The sequence below is a fragment of the Mustela lutreola genome, chromosome 11 (genome assembly GCF_030435805.1).
Source record: "Mustela lutreola isolate mMusLut2 chromosome 11, mMusLut2.pri, whole genome shotgun sequence".
In the NCBI taxonomy this organism is placed as follows: domain Eukaryota; kingdom Metazoa; phylum Chordata; class Mammalia; order Carnivora; family Mustelidae; genus Mustela; species Mustela lutreola.
This window is the reverse complement of record NC_081300.1, coordinates 13,316,301-13,333,002: the sequence shown is the minus strand read 5'-3', so window position 1 is coordinate 13,333,002 and position 16,702 is coordinate 13,316,301. Positions and strand designations below refer to the sequence as shown.

The following is a 16,702-nucleotide window of genomic DNA, read 5'->3' as shown; positions in this document are numbered from 1 at the left end:
AAGTTAAAAAAGTTAAGTCACAAGTTAAAATGTTGTCACTAGGGCGGGCCACATAGGATTGTGTCCTTATAAGAAGGGAATTGTGGACACAGAAACAGGCACAAGGGGAAAACCCTATGAACCCCCAGAGCTGCGAGACATTTCTACTAGTCTGTAAACCACCCAGCTTGTGGCACTTCCTTACAGCAGCCCTAGTAAACTAACACAGATTCAGAATTGGGTTTAGGGAAAATTTAAAAGATAGTATATCTTACACACCAGTGAGTGTGAACTGAGGTTCCCACTAGCTAGTGGCCACTAGGAGAGCTAATTTCCTGAAAGTCAGTGTGCTTTTTATGGAAAAAGGGAAAAAGTTCTTGCAAGCTGTCCATTCAAGATTAGAAGGAGAGAAGGCTTTCTTTCTCTTCTCTGGAAGGCCCTCTGCCCTTCCTGTCAACCTTACAAGAGCATGGTGAATTAAGGTCCATGTCACAGACAAGGAGCATGGCAGCCTGAGAGGGTGGAGGCCAAGAACACAACTTTTGATTCTTGGCTCCAGGGACATCCCATCATTCTTCCTGGAAGAGAACTTTCAGGAAGTTCTTTCTTCTGTGGTCAAATCCTCCAGATTGGAATTCCTCTTCATTCTCAGATTATGATCCAGTCTCCCAGCAAAAACAGAGATAAAAATAAAGTTACCATGGCGATATTGAACCAAGAAGCCACTGTTTGAGAGAAGAATGAGAAAAGCCTTCCTTGGCCAGTATACATGTGAAGGGGACCCGAGGGTGTTGGGAGGCAGCGAGCTCAGCAGAAGCCAATCGGATTCAGCGTTTGGTAAGGGAACGAATGCAGGCTTGGTGGCGTAAATAAAGGCATGGTTTGCGTGGTCTATACTTCACCAGAAATAGCTATGCTTGGTGTTGGTCCAGCCACACTGTGAGTAACATGCTCAGGCCTAGGATCCAATTGTCTTAAGGCTCCACCACACCAGTGCTGTGCTGAGAACACGGGTGGGAGGAGGTGGGTGCTGGGAGTCAAGGCATAGGAGGAAGGTGCTGTTCCTGGCCTGGACAGGAGTCCAGGTTGGGAACTCGATAACCCCACCACGAACACTTGCAGGCAAGCTTGGGTCTGACTTGGGAGGTTCCAGGTTCTCGAATGCAGCTGGGGAGGAAGGAAACATTTCATGCTGGTTCCAACGGACCAAGCAAGGGGTCCAGAGAGGCAAACAACAGCCCCAGAAAGTGTTTACACCAAAGGCAGATGGCCACAGAGGCAGCCTGTAGGGGAATGAGAGAGAATCCCTCCCTGAATTCTAGGTTCTCAGTGCCTCTCACTGCACACGTACTTTCTAGTAAAATTATACTGCATTTATATCATTTTTAGCATTGGGAACTCTGAGGTTGTGGCAAGTTTAAGAAAATATTTTTTTTTTTTCAGGAACAATAACAAAATAGAAGAGAAGCAACTAAGGAAATTGGGAACATGAAGGTTCTTACAATTTGCCACAAGGCCGCTAGGGGGCAGAGGAAGACAGCTATTTGGAACCACTAAAAAACACTGCAATCCGAATCCTTTTTTCCCCCCACAACAAAATGCTTATAGAAAAGGAAAAAGTACAATACAAAGCCAGAATGGCTTGCTTTGCCATTATCAAGAATTTCCAGTGTTCCAAAGTAGCTTCTTTTTCACGTACAGAATGTCGAGTACCAAATGCAACTCAACCTTTAATGGCAATTCAAGTGAAAATTCAGCCACACCTACAATTCAGCGCTGTGCTTCCGACCTTGCTGTGAGAACATACCAGCACATGCGTGTCACAGTCAGTGCTCTCAAAGAGCTCTCGGCTCAGACAAGCCGAGAAAATGAGAAAATGAGAGACAGACAGTGGGCACTTAGGGTTGACACGGCTGCTTTCTTGGCTGCTGCCATTTGATTTTGAAGGACTCGAAGTCCAAGATATACCCAAGGCAATCAGTCTCCGTCCAGTCTTGTTTGGGTCTCAGAAAAGTCTGAAATTGTTACTACACAATGGATCTTTTCCATTGCAACCATTCCTGGCTCACCAAGCACCAAGAAAGCAGATCATCATGGATGGTCAAACAGTTGCCAGGACAGTGGAAAAGCACAATGACATCCCTGTGTGCTTCACAGCTCGTGAGAACCCCTTAGTTAATTATCTTATGCAGGGATCTTACCCGTTGAATTAAAGCACCTTTTGACCCTGAGGGTCTATGATCTCCCCAAAGATAAGGATAAGATAAGGATAGAAGATAACCTCCCATTCAAAGAAGCTGAGGCTCTGAGGACTTATTTCTCCAAGTTCATTCTTTCAGCAAACATTTATGAGTTCTATACTAGCCCTGATGAGTGTTGAGGGGCTTCTAAAGTCATTGAGAAAACAGATACACGGTCTCAAAGCAGAGTGCTGTCTGGGATGCCACCAAGATGTGTACAAGGAGCTATGCAGGCAGAGAAGTTCCCAGGCTCAGCTGAGGGGGAGGGGCCCAAGCAGGCTACATAGAGGTGGTGACATTTTTAGCTTTTGACTATCCCCAAGGAACTTGGAAATAGCAAAAATAAAACCACTATGGAGGGACACTTCTGTGTTCCAAATTCACAGGATTCCCACAGAGAACAAGACAGAACAAAAACAAGATCATCAGTGGAAGATAAACTTACAAGAAAAATTAAAAATTACAAAGCACTAAAGGATAGAGTCACTGTGAGTGGAAGTAAATGTCCACACTAAACATAGCTTTCAGATAATAAAATGATCAGATAGAGTGAATAGGGTAGTATGTTTAAAACAAAAACAACAGAAGAGAGACTAATGAGGATAGATACGACAGATGGATTTGAAGAAGAGCCAAACAGAACTTCTTGAAATGAAAAGTGGGATCTTTTCAGTGAAACACTCAGTGGATGGAGCTAAGCAGCACTTGGACACAGCTAAAGAAAGAATTTGTAAATTGGAAGAAGGAGCCAGTGTGAGAGGGAGAATATTAAAGAAAGTCTATGAGACATGGAGGATAAAATAACAAGCACTGTCATATCCTTACTAGGAATTTCGGGCAAGACTAGAAAGAATGAGAGAGTGGCATCCTCGAAGGGGCAATGGTCGAGATTCCCTCTCAAAACAGAAGACGTGATTCTTCGAAACAGGGGTCGGGAATCCTGGGCAATATAAGTACACAGAAAGGCACACCCAGACAGACAAACATGAAACTGCTGAAATCAGCAAGGGAATAAGGGATTTAATCTCCCTGGATGAAGAAACCAGAAATTAAAACACAAAAAAACAGGCTTACCCACAAAACAACAACAGCCCGGCTGCAAAGAACCTTCGCAGTACCAACTATAGAAGGCAGCAGGCGATGCACACACTGATGGGAAACCACGGCCAACGGCAACTGCAGAGTCGAGCCGAACTGCTATTCAAAATCAAGGACAAAATAAAGACATCATTGCTTCTATAAAAATGGAAAGTTCATGTCTTTCAGATCCTCCTGGAAAGAAACACTAAAAAATACAATTCCAAGATTAAAAAAAAAAAGTTAAATCTAAATGAAATGAGAAGGATGCAGAAAGGACTTCTGCTTTTTCTCTTTCTTCTCCCTGAATCCACTTCCTCTATTACGTCTATGCCTCATTCCTCCGAGTTAGGGAACCAGGCAGGAGGATGCCCACAGGTGGCGGTGGCCAAAGAACACCACGGGTCCTCCTTTATGCCACTGTCCCAGCATTACATCATCTCTGTCTGGCTACACATGTATTCTAAGTGTCTCTGGCTGGGGCTCCCTATCAGCTCAACACTCTTGGGATGGGAGTGGCAGCCAGAGGAACCCCAAAGTGCATCAGGGGCCCCCAAACTGTGTACTACAGCTTAGGCTATAGAAGGGGCCACACTTGTTTTGTGAGGGAAAGTCCCAGACGTCCAGTAGACACTGGGCAACAACATAACTTAGGTGGGCCTAACTTATGTTAGGATAAAAGTGGGCCTTTGGTGGGGAGCAGGGAGGGTCTTCCTGTATCTGACTCTAAGAGATTTCAGATGGAGGAGTTTATCTGGAAGATGATCCCAGGAGCCGCTGGCAGGGACACGGTGAAGGGAGACACGAGAGGGAAGGCAGCCAGGAAAGCGTGGAGCATCAAACCAGCTAACCCTGGTGTTGGGGGTGGGGGTGACTGAAGCTTTAGTCTGCTCAGAAAACTCTGGAAGCCCATGAAGAACATACATTTCAGAATCATCCTGCCTGAGGGGCAAGGGAGCTGGGGTATTTATACACCAAGTCCTGTTCAGCACTGTTGGAAGCTGCTTCCAGGGCTTTGATTCCCTAGCCCTCAGGCCTGCTGCACAGGTGGCAAAGGGGTGGCTCCAGGTCAAGAGAAAGTGCTCAGGACACAAAATGAGGTGTCAGCAGTTGGAATTCAAGCCTGTCAGCACTGACCCAAGAAAGATGAGCCTGTGAGTGCGGCTTAGGCAGCTCCTTGGGGTAGCACCTTGGTCAATGCCATTAGGAGAATGCACTTTTTTTTTTTTTTTTTTTTAAACAGGCAGGAGTAAAAAGACCCCAGCAAACTCAGGGCCTTCAACTTGCTGTCCTCCTCATCGGTAAAAGGTGTCTGAGAACTTCCTGTTGTTTCCTGGCATTTTCTAACTGGACCCCTGCCTCCAACTCAGTGGTCCCACAAACACTGGGAGGGCCTGCAGGCAGCCAAAGCTTTTCACTCTCATTAAAGTGACAGGATCTAAAAACACCCAAGTGTGAGATATGTCCACTGGCCTTGCTAATGGCCTGGTAGGCAGTCCGGCAGGTAGACCCGTGCTCAGAACACTGCAGGTGCAGCTGGCAGCTAATGAATTCCAAAAGAAGCAGGGAAGCCAAGATATTAAACTTCTGGCTGATTTAAAATACAAAAAAAAAAAAAAAAAAAAGAGGGCACACTTATATAGTACTGATATATGCCCAGATCTGAGTACTATAAAAAGAACCAGAGAGGAATAGAATTAGAAACCCACCTTTTGGCATTCCTAAAATAAAGTGAAATGAAAAGCTCTCGGGAGTGACAGGAAGAATACCAGGGCAGATGGCATTACACACTGCAATTTAGCCTTGGCAGTAACCACAGTGGGTAGACCTGTCCCAGCCCACTGAATGACTTTAATGACCCTCTTCTTTCTCTTCTTTTGTTCATTTCTATGGTTTACAATTTTATTTTTAAATGCCTGGTATTTTATAAGGTCTCTAATAGCTTGGACATTCATTATTCATGGGGGAGGGGCGGGGAGCTCAGATAGGTACCTCACCTGTAAAATTAAGATGCTAACTCTTGTGTCTCCTCAATTCAGCCTGTTAAACCTCTCTGCCATTTTTTGGATGTGAAAAGGCGACAGTCGAGAGCCCAACATATGTCTTGGCAGCTGTTAATGAGACTGGCATAAAAAGCTGAGATATTTCCATCTTTCCCAGAAGAGAAGAAAATTATGTCAGCTACATCTCTGTCCCTAAGCTGAAGCAGCCCACAGTACTTGACAGTTTGTTATATTCTAACATCAACTTCAGCCACCCATTCCATCCGTCAATCCATCCTTTCACCCATTACTCCATCACATCCAGCCAGCCAACCATCATTTCTTCCATCCCAACCAAACTTCCCTTCATCTATCCAACCAACCCAAGAAGACTGCCTTCCTTCTTTCTCCCCTTTCCTTCTTCCCTCCCCTTTCCTTCCTTCCTTTCCCCTTTCAATTAATGCATCTCAAACTATCATCCATCCATCCATCCATCCATTCATTTACCATGACCATCCAAGATCTACTGAGTATTTTTGGGATAACTAAGCACTGAAATGCAGAAGTAAAAATAGTTTTACCCTCAATAAGTTTACCCTTTAATAAAATTTTTAAAAAAATTATACATGTGGAAAATCTACTTCCTTATTTTAATGGAATTTTCTCTAGAAATATTTGTGAATCTTCCCACATGCACTGGTAAACATAATCATGGAAAAGTGATGAGAGAATTCTTGAGACTTTTATTGCCATTCAGTATAGGTCCCTCAAGCAAGTGTCTTCCCAGGGATTCTTTCTCTTGTTGGTTAGTCTCTCCTTCTGTGGACTTTTATTGGGCATTGTAGATGACCTTATCCATTTTTCTAGTGGAACAGGAATTGTGTCCAAGCCTTCCTGAGGTCCAGAAGGATTCTGGGAACATGTGTGGCAAGCAGGATGGGCATCCTTGGGCCACATGTTAGACAACTTGGCCCAGATACAGCTTCACTTTATTGGCTTGGTAAGTCCTAGCAAACCCCCAAACCTCCCGGGCCTGTGTCTCCATATACAGTTATCAGGGCTCTGCCAGGTTTTGCATACATCGTGTGAAAACAGTCTGTAAAAAGAGCTTTCAAAACCACTACTAGACAAGAGCCCTTATTTTTAAAAGTGTTTACTATTTCTTAATTACATAGATAATAAAGTTTGACAGTAGAAAAATCATAAGATCCAACTAAGGAAAAAAAAAAAACCTGAAAATAAACATATATAAAATCATTCTCCCTCTCCTGCTTCCCCTACTTGTATTCCCTCTCTCACTGTCTCTGTGTGTCAAATAAATAAATAAAATCTTTGAAAAACAATACATAAGATCGTTTTAGTCCCAGCACTCAGTTTCCCCAACATGTGTTTGTTGTCAGGGAAAGATAAGCTCGAGATGAAAACCGAGGTACTGTAACGGGCTATATGCTACTGATCGCATTATTTAAACCTGTATTTTCATATATACTGCTGGAGGATTTTTTGTAATTAAGTTTACCTGTAGTATTAATACATAATATCAGAAAAGTCAGATAAGTAAAAAACAAAAATTAAAATGGATCCTGATCTACTGTCTAGCTATGACCGCTGATGATATTTTGGTATATTAACCTTACAGAGTTTACTTATTTCTCTGTATGTTTATATATTATTTTAGAGAGAGAGAAAGAGACAGAATGTGCATGAGCAGGGGGACGGGCAGAGGGAGAGGGGAAGCAGACTCCCTACTGAGCGTGGAGCCAGGTTGGGGGGGGGGCTGGATCCCACACCCTGAGATCATGTCCTGAGCTGAAACAGAGTCGGATGCTGGATACTTAACTGATTGAGCCCCCTGGGTACCCCTACTTATTTCTATATTTATATGTTTTACAAATATTGTACCAGACCATGTATACACAGATGTTGCTTGCTCTCCCACTCTATGCCAAATGGCCAGTTTTCCATGTCAATACATACTCTTCATGATATTTGAATTAGCTCTGAGTATTCCGTCCTATGGATTCATCACTATCCTCTGGAGATGTCATCATCTTCTGATGTTGGACATTTAACATGTTTGTCTTCCAAGAATTTGGCATTTTCCCATTTCAACAATATGTGATCAAGACCGTTGCAGTTAAATCTTTGTGTCCATACATATTACCGCACTGAATCTCCGTAATATTGGACTATTTGTTCTCTTGTTGCAGTAAAGGAGAATCCTCCCTACCCCCTCAACATAACAGTATATTTATTTATTTTTAAATATTTTATCTATTTATTTGAGAGAGAAGAGAGAGAGAGAGAGAGGGAGAGCATGATGGCGGCAGGGGCAGAGGGAGAGGAAGTAGACTCCCTGCTGAACAGAGAGCAAGATGTGGGAGCCCAATGGCCCAGGGCCCTGGGATCACAACCTAGGCGAAGGCAGCCGCGGAAACGATGAACCACCCAGGTGCCCAAGAATGTACTTAAGTAAGTGTTCATGGTAACACCTTCATCCTTTCAACAATCAATAAGCAGAAAGAGGAGAGTGGAAAGTCTGGAAGGAGCGGAAGGGAGACCGGACACTCCAAGCCGCATCCCAGGGGCTCCACAGGCTACTTCGTTAAGCATTTTATTTTCTACTCAGTTTGTTTTGAAAAACCTAGGGAACACAATAAAAATTCTTTTCTTCCACCCTCTTGGATAAAAAGGTAGTAGATTATATACAGTGTCCTAAACCTTGCTTATTTTTCTTAACACAAAATGGTAGCACTCCTTCCAAGTCAGTACTGAGAGCACACCTTTCTCACAGCACAGCGTTCATCCCGGGGAGGCAGCAAGTTTGCTAAGAGCCACCTGTCTCTTCCCTCGGTTCACAAACAGTGCTGCAGTGGGTATCCTCCGTGCACCAAACGTCCTCCGTGCATGCCTGTAGCTATGGGGTAAATTCTAGTTGTGGAATTACATATTTGTAACTTACGGGGAAGGGGTGTTGTTTATTTTTAAAATTTACTTTTTTATTTAGGAGAGAGAGTGCGCGTCTATAAGTGGGGAGAGGGGCAGAGGGAGAGAACGAATCTCAAGCACGTTCCCTGCTGAGAGTAGAGCCCGACTCCAGGCTTGACCCCAGGACCCCAAGATCACGACCTAAGCCAAAATGAAGCGCCGGTTGCTCAACTGACTGAGCCGCCCAGGCGACCCTCTATATCTGTAATTTGGGATCGATAGGCCACATACCCTCCATCCTGGATATACCAGGCTTCCTCCCCAGTAGCAATGTTCTGGGGTGCTTGTTCTTCCAACAGAGTGTGGTCTTAAATAGGATTTCTGAAATTCTATGGCTGAAAATGGTACTTCAGGGTTGCTTTCTGTAAAGGTGGCCCAATTTTTCTAGGCCTTCCTCTCCTCTCCTCTGCTTTTCCTTCCTTCCTTCTCACCTTCTTTCCTATTTCTAGGAGCTCTTGATGAATTAGGAAGAGTAGGCCTTTTTTGTCATATGAGTCATGAAACTATTTTTTTCATTTGTCATTTCCCAAACTTCAGCATACAGTAGTTGTTTTTTGCTTTCTGTGCAAAAGGTTTTAAAAACAGAGAACATACTGGGACGCCTGGGTGGTTCAGTTGGTTGAGCGGCTGCCTTTGACTCAGGTCATGATCCTAGGACCCTGGGATCGAGTCCCACATTGGGCTCCTTGCTCAGCAGGAAGCCTGCTTCTGCCTCTGCCTGCTACTCTGTTTGCCTGTGCTCACTCTCTCTGACAAAAGAAAAGAAAAAATGTTAAAAAAAAAAAAAAAAAAAAAAAACAACAGAGAACATACTAGTCTCACTGTTTGTGCCTCTGGTTTTGAGTCGTTGGTTCAGAAAGTGTGGAGAAGGGATGTTCTTCAGGAGACAGCATATCCCAGGCCTCTAGGAGCCTGTTTGCTGGTTGAGACCCACAACCTGCCCGGAGTCACACATGGGGGCTGTGTCTCCTTGGGTTATCAGAGGCCTGCTGCCTTTTTCTTTTCTTTTTGTTAAGCCTCATTTCATGGGAACAGGAGTGCTGTAAGTATCTCACAAATCCATTCACAGAGAACAGAGGGAACAGAATCAGGAGTGGGCTTATGTCAGGGGAAACATAATACCATCAGGCCTCTGCAAGCCTCCCCGCCCTGCTGCGGGCTCCAGAGTGACCTGGGCTGCAGTGTGCAGACTGCCCACAGGGGGCAGCGCGGCTGAATGAAAGGAGACTCCCTTAGATTATGCGCGGGGACCCTTGTGAGCACACCACAAGTGATTTTTAGACGACACTGATCACAGCCCAGTCACATATAAACCACGTCCCACAGAAACGAAGAGATCATTCCACATCACCAAGTAAGTAAGGATTTGCATGGGCAATGTTTCTTTCTTCCTGGCTCTGATGGATTCTAGAAGAGTCCTGGGGCTTTAAGAATCCTGCAAAAGGATTCCAAGAGTTCACCAAGCTTGAATGCTGGCCACAGACCCTCCCTCAGCCCTGCAGTGCGCTCACAAAGAAAACAGCCACCCAGGCTTCGGGTGCCAGCCGCTGCTCCAGGCACACACCCCATGTGCAATTTCACTTTATTTCCACAACCACCCCTGCTTGAATCCCTTCTCCCAGGTGGGACAAGGGCAGAGAGCTAAAGAGACCTGCCCCAGAGTAGCCCCCCAGTAAGTGGCAGAGCTGAGATGGGATTCCACACAGCCTGGCCCTAGGGCACATGCCAGCAACAGAGAGGCTCAGTGACTCACTCCTTGAAACCCAACAAGAGCAAGTATGATTTAGAGGGAAGACGGGGAGACAGGAAACCCAGGTGCAAGAAACAGGGGTGAGCAATAAATGGAAGAGGAGAGGCGCGGTGCTGTCTTCCTCCTGTGGTTGGTCCCGGGGCTCCCATTAACTTCCAGCCACCGTGAGCAGCACGCGCTCTCCCGAGAGAGGGGGACCCCTGGGTGCCAGGCTGAGCACTCAGCCCCCGTAGGTCTCCTAGCTGGGGCAAATAACTTTCTTTTTTATCATGGTAAAATATACATGATCATGGTAAAATACACATTTTCCATTTTTTTCTTATGTTTTAAAGTGCATGAGTTAGCAGCATTAGCCATGGGCACTGTCCATTTCCAGAGCTTTTCATCATCCCAAATAGAAACTCTGGACCCAGTAAACAGGAACGCCCCACCCGCCCCCACGCCCATAACCCCTGTTCTACTTTCTACTGCTGAGAACTGGACTAGTGTGCGTAGCTCGTGTAAGTGCGATCATGCAGTATTTGCCCTTTTGTGTCTGGTTCATGTCACTTAGCACGATGTCTTCCAGGTTCCTTCCCATTGTCCATGTACTAGGATCGTATCCGTGTTAAGGTTCAGTAATGTGTGCTTCTACCACACGTTGCTGATTCAGTCATCTGCCGATGGGCTGTTCCCACCTTTGGGCTGTTATGAACAGAGCTGCTGGGGACACTGTACAGGGACCGGCTCGAGACCCTTCTTCCAAGGTTTTGAAGCCTATGCCTCCGAGTGGAGTTGCTGGGTCATATGGCAATTCTGTGTTTAACATTTGGAGGAGCCGCCAGACTCATTTTATTTTTAGACTTTTTTTTTCTTCTCTCAGAATCCTGGGCATAAATAAGCTTCCTAATTATTTCCCTGGGCCAACAAGCAGATTTTTCCAGCCCATTCTCCAGGAAGCATCAGCCCTTGCAATGTGTCCTTAGTCCAAGGCTCCTCACGGGGGTCTGCTGAGTGAAATGCAAGCACCTGCCCATAGGTCCTTTCCCCTCTTTAGCTTGACTTTGCAACAGCCTGGACTCCTCTTTCTTCGAGAGCCACTTTTCACATCTGTTTCCTTTACAGTTGCTCTCTCTCTACAATATAAGTTCTGTGGGACAGGGACAATTTTTTCTTATTTTCTATTATATTCTCAAAGCATAATATGGTATCTGGCACATAGCAGGTGCTCAAGAAACACTTGATGAAGAAGAGAAAGTAAGATCTACTTCTATAGCCTTTCTATACGTTGTCTCACTTAATCCTTATAATGCTCTATAAAGGGACGCTTAGCCCTATTTCACAGTCAAAAAACAGGACCAGAGAGTTTAAATCACTTCCCCAAAATTGGCATGGCTAGAAACATTTCTTTTCTACCTGTAATCCAAGTGGAAGTGGTGAAAGTGTGCACCAGCATCACTGAAGGAAACTGGTTCTCAAAGGACCCCCCAGCTATTCCTGAGGCCCTAAGGAGGCTGCCCCTGCCAGTGGGCACGCTCTTGCCCCTTCCTGATTCTGGACTTGAGGTTCTGTGGCAGAACTGCCCTCCGGGCCCCTCAGCGAGGACCTTTTCCATGTTCCACACAAAGCAGAGGCCAGGCAGTGACACTTAACAGAACTGTCCCGACAGTGTGAGGATAATGAAAGCACCATCTAGAAAATAAACTACAAACATCCTGGGGCTCACACCTGCACCCAGGGCTCCTCATGGTGCTGCCTGGCCTTACCAGCCTGGTCCTTGGTCCCCCACTAGGCCAGGCAGCTCAGCCCCACCAACACAGCCGAGCCCCCCCGCCACCACCCATCTTAGTTTGTTCCAGCTGCCACTGCAGACAGGCTGGCTTAACCGAAACAGATTCTCTCACATTCCTGGAGGCTGAAAGCCTGAGATCCAGGGGTCACCAGGGCAGGTTCCTTCTGAGGCCTTTCTCTTGTAGAGAGATGGCTGCCTTCTCCCCGTGTCCTTGCATAGTCTTCCCTCTGCGTGTGTCTGGGCACAATCTCTTCTTCTGAGGACACAACATAACGGATTAGAGCCCCTCCTATTGACCTCATTTTACCGTAATGGCCTTTTTAGAGCCCCTGTCTCCAAATACAGTCACATTCCAAGCCACTGGTGGTTAGGGCTTTAGCATATAAAGGGGGTGGGGACCAGACACAATTTTGCCCAACACAACTCAGCCCCGAGCGCACTTCTCCACTCTGTAGGAGGAGGGCCCCATTCTGCTCCAAGTTGAGTTAATCTCAATGACCTCCTCCAAAGATGACTGCAAACAGATTGATTCATCTCGGTTCCTCCTATCAAGTGGGGAAAAAGCTCAAGGTACACGGTTATGTATAAAAGAAAGTGTGTCTGGTGGGGACGATGAGCTAAAGGTGCCCACTGAGCTGTCAGACTGTAAGGTCTTCTCTTCCCAAAGTGTTTCCGCAGGATACGAGTTATGAGATGATGTGGAAAGGGGGCAAGGTCGAGGTGGGATGTTGAAAAGGAAGTCTATGCTCAGTCCGTAATTCTGCTCCTCCTGGAATCTGAGCCCCTGAGTTTAATCCCGTGAATGAAGCTGCTGCCTCTCCTGGGGGACCAAATACCTTGCTTCACACGTATCAATGCAGGACCACAAAGCATGGCTTTCTTCCTCTCCTGGAACCATAAATCAAGGACTGTTCTCCACTCATCTGCTCGCCAGCTCTTGGCAGCGTTCTCTGGACCTCGGGGCTCTTTGAGTACTTACAGTCTTTGTTCAAATAAGCGGCCTCCTGATGGCTGGCCCAGATGTGAGGCCCACATCTGGAAACTATCCCTTGTCTTGGCCCAGGCGTTCAGGTCTGGGAGACGTGTGTGTGTCAGGTACACCCACACCCTGCCTGGGGATCCACACATACGGCACGGGGCAGGACAGAGGTCTTGGGAGACAGGCAGCTTGGATTGGAGACCGTGTGTTGGGTTAAATCCCAGTGGGCAGTCATTTGGAAAATTCTGGGACCTGTCAACACAGGAGTACTCCTATCCGATCATCCTTCCTTGGATTTCTTGGCAGGCCCCCCGGTGCCAGGCCTGCCGCAAGCATCTAGCATACAACCCATGGAACTTGTTGTATCTTGCTGATGCCCCGATTTTGGTCCATGGATGGGAAATGGTTTTCCGAGCTTAGGACCCAGTCTCCTAGTTTGGGGATTTATACCTGAGACTTATGGTGTGATTTTAGGGGGCTCCTTTTCTTAAAGAAAATGCTGTGCTATTTTGTGCTATTAAGCCAAAAACACAGTATGACTTACTCTGGACCAAGAGGAGGAAGGAAATGCTCTGTTCGCCATTCCTAAGGAACAGCGAGCACCAAAGAATGGTTTGTGTGCCAGAAGGAGGGGGCATTTCTCCAGAGTTTGAGCAAGTGCTTATACCAGGTACTTGGGCTGGTCCTCACTCACAGATTTAGGGGTCTGAGTGACCCTATGAACCTAGAAGGATCCTCATGGATGTGCCTGCCTGACCTCACCACCACTACCTTCTTCTTCTTCTTCTTCTTCTTCTTTTTTTTTTTTTTTTTTTTTTTTTTTTTTTACCTTGAATGCATTTTAAAATTTCTCAAGTAGAAAGAACTTAAAATACAGATCAAACAAAAAAAATTACTCCCCAAATTCCAACAACAGGGATAACTACTGTTAACATTTCAGTATGCCAATCCATTTCTCCTATGTATGTAGAAACACTTCCAAAATAATGAAAGGCAACTGTATAATACCATACTATAATACCATTCTATAACCTAATTTCTATTAACTATCTCATATTTCTGTATCAAAAATATACATCTGTGGTCTTCACAGCAGTACTGCCGCTCAGGAGAGGGCTAAAAATCTGAGAAGACATTTTTAGTTGTTACAATAATGGGGGGTCAAAGGAAGGGGTGGGAGATACATGATGGGCAGTTAGAAAGGAAGAGACCAGGAAATGAGATTTTCTACAATGCTTAGTTCAGCTCTAATTTGTAATGTCCTGATGGATATTCATGAAGGTGGGGGAAAAAATAATGATTTCAGCTCAAAACCTAGCTCCATTTAACATATAAACACAAAATTTTTGGCATGATTTTAGTATACCCCGAATTTTATAACAATGCAGCTCATGAGTTTTGTTTTGTTTACCCTTTTCACTATGAACTGTCAACTCAACCATTTGGGAATCTCATTGGCAATGGCAAAGCCACCTGTAACATCTAAGTCACCAGTACAACCACTGGATCTGTGTGTTAGTCACTGCTTTCATAATGATTATACATACCTGGGAATATACTTATTCAGCCTTTTCTTCCCTAAAGTCAGATACAGAGAGTGTCTGTAAGCATTTAAGGGAACTTGGTCTTCTATCAAATCCCAACTTATTTAAATGCAGATTCAAGCACCTGTCTTCTTCATGTTATATTCAAATGTAGTTGTACCTAAAAATTTGCAAATTGAAACTATCATCTGTTGGCTCTGCACACCCCTTCTGAGTCTGCTCTCCACCCCTGGGCTAGAAACCTCCACGTTACACCTTCCAGATTCCTTCCCCTCTGACTTCTCTGAACGTCTACCAGTGGGAGGCACTGGGGGATGGAAGTGATCAGGGAGACACCATTTTGCCCTGTCTTCTGAGTTATGTGGTGTGGACGGTGACAGCCACGGTGGCCCTGTGACTGGAGGCCCTGGGTGACATCATTTTCCCCTTTGTTTCTCCAACTCTAGGGAGCAGTGAGTCCCTATAGCTTTTAATCCTGTAAAACCCCCTTACCTTCCTCTATATGCTCTTCCAGCCCTTCCCAAACCTTATAAAGGATTCCCTGGAATAATTTACTTCTGTTTGAAATACTTAAGAGTGGTTTGTTTTTCTGACTGGACACAAAAAGGATAAAAAACACTTAAGATGTTATTCTGTTTAACTTGTTTATATTATGGTCGGGCCATTATATCCTTTTTAAAAAAAAATTATGCACTTGGCAGTGAAAAGGTACAAACTTCCAGTTATAAAATAAAAAAGTCATGGGGAGGTAGTGTACAGTATCATGATTATAGTTAATAATACTGTATTGCAAAAAAATAGTAACAATACTGTATTGCACATTTGGAAGTTCCTAAGAAAATAGATCTGAAAAGTTCTCATCACAAGAGAAAAATCTGTTATGAAAGTAAGGTGATGAATGTTAATTTTTTACTGTGGTAATCATTTTGCAATATATACAAATATCACATCATTATGTTGTGCACCTAAAACTAATGTGTTATATGTCAATTATTCTGCACTTAAAAAATTATGCACTTGGGTCAATATATTACCTACAAATTTAATTTTGGGTCAACAAAGGGCGGTATTGCAAAATATTTATTACTGTAAAACAGTGTTGTTGGAAGTACCGGCAAGGACGTGGAGACAAGGGGAAAGCTGTGCTTTGTTATTGGGAATATAAATTGGCACAGCCTTCATGAAAAACAGTATGGAAGTTCCTCAAAAACTTAAAAGTTGATCTCACCATGTGCCTCAGCAGTCCTACTTCTGGGTAAATACGCAAAGGAAATGAAGCCGGTGTCTGCGAGATGCCCGCACTCGCTCCCACGCTCGCTGCGGCATTGCACGGAGCAGCCGAGGAGAGCCGCGCCGTGTGGCCGCCACGGTGGACGCCTAAAGGAAATACGTCTCGATCTGTAACGGAATATTATTCAGCCATGAAAATTAGAGCTCAGAAGTGCTGGCCGAGGAATAGAGGCCTAGAAGCTGGGGGTCGGGTAAGGTAGGGAGAAGCTGGTCTCTGGGGGCACGCGTGGATGGGGGGGTGGGTAAGTTCCAGGGGATTTAATGCACCGCTGGTGCCCGCGGCCACCAGCCCTGCACTGGGTGTTTTAACTGTGCTCAGAGAGCGGTCGCAAGTGGCTCCCCACGCCAGAACGGTCACTGGCGAGGCAGTAACCGTGCGTTAGCGTCGTGTGGTGATCGTTTTACAACGTGCGGCCTATTGCACTAGCACACGCACGGGGGTGGGGGTGGGGTGTCAGGGAGACCTCAGGGAAGCTGGCACGGGTTCGTCTGAAGAAGTGTGGAGCCTGAGCGGGCAGAAGACAACTCCTCCATGTCACCAGCGGCTTTTCCACAGCCCGTCCGTGCCCCTATTTGACACCGCGAACTCTCCGCCTTTTCACGACGCCGCCGCACTTCGGTGACTCTCCTCGTACTTACGGCTCGCACGGCATTGCCAGGCCCGCGACGACCGCGCCTAACAGAACTCAGTTTCGCTACAGGCTCTCCTTCCTGGATGTGCGTTTTCTTCAGAAAGACCAACAAAGGCCGCGCTCTGGGAACGCACGGCGGGAGCCCGGGAGGCTGCAGCGCAGGAGGCCTCGAGGGCGGGGCCGCGCGCACGGAGCACGCAGCGGGCGCGTCCACGCCGCTCTGCCCGCGACGCCGTCGCCCGGAGCCCCGCCCCCGCCCCCGGCCGGAGCCCCGCCCCCGCCCCCGCCCCCGCGCTTTGCGCAGACGCAGCGCACACCGGCGCGGGCTGTGAGGTCCACCACCGCCTCCGTGGTCGCAGGGGAGGGTACGTTGGTCCCAGTCCTCTGAAGCGGAGGCAGGGAGCAAACGCATCGGCCCTTGCTGGATCTCTGCCTTGAGGCCAGGGTCGTCTCTGAGCAAAGGATTTTGC

The 16,702-nt window shown here is 46.1% G+C and overlaps 1 long non-coding RNA gene across 4 annotated transcripts; it reads right to left on the bottom strand.

Annotated features, from left to right (window-relative positions):
* Positions 1–9,103: 9,103 nt before the first annotated feature.
* On the bottom strand, positions 9,104–16,435 carry LOC131811631 (uncharacterized). Of its 4 annotated transcripts, XR_009346026.1 has the most exons (4): positions 16,240–16,435; positions 15,539–15,708; positions 14,314–14,470; positions 9,104–9,701 (listed from the first exon to the last, which is right to left on the bottom strand). It is a non-coding gene; the product is annotated as an uncharacterized LOC131811631 (long non-coding RNA). The 4 variants fall into 4 exon arrangements; XR_009346025.1 differs by having other exon boundaries at positions 14,314–15,708; XR_009346024.1 differs by lacking the exon at positions 14,314–14,470 and having other exon boundaries at positions 9,104–12,043.
* Positions 16,436–16,702: the final 267 nt, after the last annotated feature.